This window comes from Mya arenaria, chromosome 8 (assembly GCF_026914265.1).
Source record: "Mya arenaria isolate MELC-2E11 chromosome 8, ASM2691426v1".
Classification (NCBI taxonomy): Eukaryota; Metazoa; Mollusca; class Bivalvia; order Myida; family Myidae; genus Mya; species Mya arenaria.
Window position 1 is genome coordinate 68,086,824 of NC_069129.1, and position 6,009 is coordinate 68,092,832.

Below are 6,009 nucleotides of genomic sequence, written 5' to 3' on the forward strand. Positions count from 1 at the left end.
AAGATACTTTAAAAGGTTCCATCTGAAACATGACCTATAAAATCATAAGTCAATGATCATATCCTTAGCTAGCACAAGCTACTCATATTTCCAAGAAATATGACCCCTTTATAGATCAGAACTATAGACTAGTCAGTATTATACAATCAATGTCCAGATTATATGAACAGGCCATAAATGAGCAAGTATCAGTCATTTTGATAAAACATCGTCATTTTCTTGCAGCTTTCAGATCAACATGTTGTTGTCAGACATGTGGATGTCAAAATACCTTATCAAGGCTGGCGGAAGACAAATATGTAGTTGTAGTTCTAATGGACCTCTCAAACGCATTCGACTGTCACAGTTCACGAGATGTGAAGCGGACACAAAATGTAATAATAAAGTCATACGACCTTTGACCTGTAAGCGTGACCTTCATCATGAATCGAGCTAGTTGTAACATGCGCCCTGCACATTGTCTTCATACGGTGAACATTGATGGTTTGCTATTTCAAAACCCTTCAAGCGGTTCAAGGGATATGTAGCGAACAAGAAATAAGGTCATATTACAATCATATGACCTCTGAATGCAATCTTGACCTTGAACTGAACTGTATGTTATATGCGCTTGGCATATCGTCTTCATATTGTGCATTTATTGCGATTTTTTTTCAAAACCCTTTATATGCTGTTAATTAAGTTTAAGAGAAAAGGGGCGGACACGAAATGTAGTCTAATCACCCCTGACCTCTAGGTGTGACCTTGACCTTGAATCGAGCTGGTTGCTACATGCACTTTGCACATCGTCTCAATATGATTTATGTGGGTAGTAAATTCAAAATCCTTAAAGCGGTTGAAGAGATATAGAGCGAACAAGAAACATACTCTATATCAGTCATATCCCATTTTAGACGTTAAATGTGGAGCTGGTTGTATGATGGCATCTGCACATCGTCTCAATATTTTTGTTGCTAGTTATCTTAAAAACCCCTTAAGCGATTCACGTGATATGGAGCGGACACGAAATGTAGCCATATGACCTTTGACCTCTAAGTGTGACCTTGACCTTGAGCTGGTTTTAGCATGACCTCTGCACGTAATCAATGTGTAAACATTGGTGGCGAGTTATAATTAAATCCGTCAAGCGGTTCACGAGATATGAAGCGGCTACTATTTGTGACAGACAGACGGACGGACAAAAAGATAGACATACCACTCGAGCAAAAACAATATGTCTCCTCATTTATGTGGAGAGATAATAAATTTATTAGAATTTATATCTGAAATGGTTTCATCAATATTCATACAAGACAGCAGCTCAGTCATACAACGTTATAAAATAACTATTCTCATATTTTAAAATTGGAATAAGTTCAGTCTACAATGGTTGTGCTTTCCAGCTGTTTTCAATTGGATATCTATACATATATTATAACAAAGTACCTTCTCCGTAGTTTACACGCACACGATACATGTATATAATCCCCGAGTCTAATACCGATCATCTAAGTTAAATTCAACATAACATATTCCACTCATGTTCTTTATAGGTCAATTAGAAGAAAGATGTAAAATCTTAATGACTAGAAATAAGATTCTTAGTACCTTTAAACAGAGTCATTTGTGTTATAACTATGAAAAGTTTTTAATAAAAAGAGGAACACTAAACTAAAAATATATTTAAATGGCAATAAAAATAACTGGAATATAACAATCACACCTTACCTCGTCGACGTCTCGATTATCAACGAATTCTTGGCCATGCTTAGAGGGTGTGAATTGTATAGCGAGGTGTTGATTGGCCAATGGAAATGCAGTAAACATGTCACAAACGTGGCACGTTGGCCATAAAATAACATTAATTTGTCCACAACTATAATTGTGGCGGATCCGTGGTCTAGTGGTAACACACTGGACTATCAATCCAGTAGTTGCAGGTTCGATTCCCCGTCGCATCACTAAAAACGTACCGATCGTCTTCCGGGAGGGACGTTAAATGGGGGTCCCGTGTGACAGTGCTATACACTGGTGCACGTTAAAGAACCAAGGTAGCTCTAACCAGGGTTACATTCTGTCTGTGCACTAGGCTCCAAAAACCTAAAATGAGTAACAATCTTAACGGAGCACTCGCCGAATGGGCAAGGCCCGAGTGTGAGTATGAATAAGCTTACATACACACACACAACTATAATTTCAATATGCCCATAAACCCATTTGACCTGTATTTTACCGGCGAATTAACTGTCAGTTCATCGATTTGTAAACTCACGCATTCATCCCATGTTTTTTGTATCACAGCTTATAACCATTACGGTTGTATATTCTTTCTGAAATAATTACATAGAGATTTTCACTGGGTAGATTGGACCAGAATGAATATCACGGATGCATCACAATCCAAATCAACAAACTGTTTATTAGCCGGTATCTAAGTTACAATATTGACGCGGAATGCAATATATAAACGTTAGAACTGTTTGCTTATATTACAAATATGTATACGACTTTCTTGTAATTCCACTATTAGCATATTATGAAGTGGAAATTAACATATGGGGCATATTTTTATCACAAACTCGATGTTTTTTATTAGAATAGTTTGCTTTACCTAGTATTGTTCTTATTAAGTGTCTTATGAACGTTGGCTGTGATATGAGTTTGTTTCGCAATTGTTTGAAATAAAATAATAGTGTATATAGTGTAGCATTTAGGTGTGACCTAGTTACCTGGTTTTTGACCCCACGTTACCACGTTTAACACTAATAAAATAGATCATCAATGCAAATAAACTGATTGAGATTCATATATATTTGAACAGAAATACTGCAAAATTAAAGCCAGTAGTATCCAAAAGGTTTTTAAGACATACCCTAGTGACCTAGTTTTTGAACCCATGTGACCTAGTATCAAAATAGTCCAAGATTTCGTCAAGGAAATCATTCTGATTAAGTCACTAATATTTGAACAGATAGATAGCCTCAAGTATGTTCCCAAGATGTTTGACTTTTCAAAGATTTAACAAAGTTACCTAGTTTTTGACCATATGTGGCCCACTTTTCAAATGAGGTGAGATTTCATCAAGGGTAACATTATTTTCAAGATTGAACATTATCTGACCAATCATGACCACAATATGGTTCAAGACAAAACATATCAGATATGATCTCGAGAGCTTATTTTATTAACATGTAATCCTGTTTTAAATTTGTCTAAGAGGTCACCAAAGGGAACATTCTAATAAGGTTTGGTGAGTACTGAACCAAATATTATGCCCCTTGTGTTTTCCAACGATTTCAAAGATGTAAGCTTGTGACCCCATGATACCCACTTATACAAGCGGTTGAGGCCTGATCAAGGGAAACATTCTGAAGTTTGAACATAATACAATCAATCCCGTCCTAGATATGGTTTCGATGATATGGTTCAAGACAAAAGGGCTTGACCTAGTGACCTATTTTTTATCACATGTCAAGGTTTTAGATTTGTCCAGGAGTTTATTAAGGAAAACATTCTTATTAAGTTTGATGAATATTTGACAAAATATGTCTCTAGTGTGTTCCAAAGATGTTTGTAGAATTTGACCTAGTGACCTAGTTTTGGACCCCATGTGGCCCACTTTTAAAACGTTTTTATAATTGATAACGGGAAACATATTGTCCAAGTTTGAACACAATCTGACCAACCATTGCCATGATATGATTCCAGACAAAAACTTTTGATCTATGACCCATTTCATAATCACATGAGACGCATTTTATTTTTATCCAAGATTTCATCAAGATGAATCTGATTAGGTTCGATGACTAGTAGACCAAATATAATGTACTTAGTGTGTTCTGGTTGAGGCCAGATCACGGGAAACATTCTGGCCAAGTTTGAACATAATGCAACCAATCTCGTCCAAGATATGGTTCCACACAAACAAGACCCTGACATAGTGACGTATTTTATCACATGTCAAGCAGATTTAGATTTGTATCAAGGAAAACATTCTGATGAAGTTTGATGGACAATAGACAAAAACTAGAGATTGCTTTTTTTTAAAGCGCTTGTCTCCCCTATTTTGTGGTCGTTGCTGAGAAAAAAATAAATGATGGACATGAAATTTGTAATTTTGGACTCGAGACGAACCAACAGTGAAGTTTGGTTTATTCACCCGTATTAAATAGTGAAGAGAAAAAGTGTTGTTGATTAATCTTGGAAAATGTAAACGAAGTTTGTATTGTATGAAGTTCCTGGGCGCAAACGATATTCAATTATTGATCGGAAACTACTTTTCAGCTCAAGGTTATCGTGAGCTTGAGCTTTGACCTACTGATCACAACTCATTAGGGATCATCTACATGACCAACTTGCATACCAAGTATTAAGTTCTTGGGTGCAAGTGTTCTTTAGTTACTGAGCGGTAACCGTTTCTTCACCTCAGGGTCACGGCAACCTTGACCTTTGACCTACTGATCTCAAAACCAATAGGGGTCATCTAATAGTCATGACCGACTAGCATACCATGAATGAAGTCCTGGGTGCAAGCGTTCTTTATATATTGAGCGGAAACAAAGTGTGATGTACAGACTGACGGACCGACTGACTGACTACTACATCTACTAGTCATGACACACTTACTACCAAGTATGAAGTTCCTGGGTACAAGCGTTCTTTAGTTAGTTAGCGATAACCGTTTTATCACCTTAAGGTCACGGCGACCTCGACCTTTGACCTAGTTATCTCAAAATCAATGGGGTTCATCTACTAGTCTTGACCAACTAGCATACAAAGTATGAAGTTCCTGGGTGCAAGCGTGTCACCGCCAACATATCGTTTTTAACCTGAAGGTAACCTTGACCTTTGACCTTCTGATCTCAAAATCAATAGGGGTCATTATACTAGTCACGAACAACTAACATGCCAACTACATGTATGAAGTTCCTGGACCCGAAGGATCTCTAATTATTGAGTGGAAACCGTTTCTTCACCTCAAGGTCACGGCTACCTCGACCTTTGACCTAGTGAACTTAAAATCAATAGGGGTCATCTACTAGTCATGACCAACTAGCATACAAAGTATGAAGTTCCTGGGTCTAAGCGTTCTATAGTTATTGAGCGGAAACGAAGTGTGACGTACAGACTTGACTGACGGACAGGGCAAAACAATATGAATGGGGGAGACATAATTGTCTTAAGTGTGTTACAAAGATGTTTCTAAGAAGATATGACCCAGTGACCTATTTTTGGACCCCATGTGGTCCACTTTTAAAACGCTTTAAGAATTTATCAAGGGAAACATTCTGTCCAAGTGTGAACACATGCTGACCAATCATTACCATATGGTTCCAGGCAAAACCATTTGACTTCGTGATCCAATTCTTGATCACTTGTGACCCATTTTTTTATTTTGTCAAAGATTTCATCAAGGTAAAACCTTCTGATTATGTTCGATGAAAAGTGGACCAAATATTATGTCCTTAGTGTGTTCCAAAGATTTGACATTGTGACCTAGTTTTTGATCCCATGTGATCCACTTTCACAAGTGGCTGAGGCCTGATCGAGGGGAACATTCTGACTAAGTTTGAACATAATATAACCAATCTCTAACAAGACATGGTTCTGATCATATGGTTCCAGAAAAAAGATCTAAGATTAGACATAGTGACATATTCTTATCACACGTGACACAATTTTAAATTTGTCTAACAGTCATCAAGGAAAATAATTTGATGAATATTTGACCAAGTATAATCTCTAGTGTATTCCAAAGGATTTTCTAGGATTTCTAGGATCTGTCCTAGTGGCCAAGTTTTGACCCCATGTGACCCACTTTTACAAGCAGTCGACATTTCATGTAAGGAAACATTCTGGTCAAGATCGAACATAATATGACCATGATATTGTTCCAGACAGAAACAATGTGATGGATAGACAGACTGGGCAATACAAGTTGTTACTGTTCATAAAAGAACCAACATACTTTAGCTTTAATTAAATACATGTACTTTGTTGTTTATTAAAAATTCTTATCCTCAGTTTAAA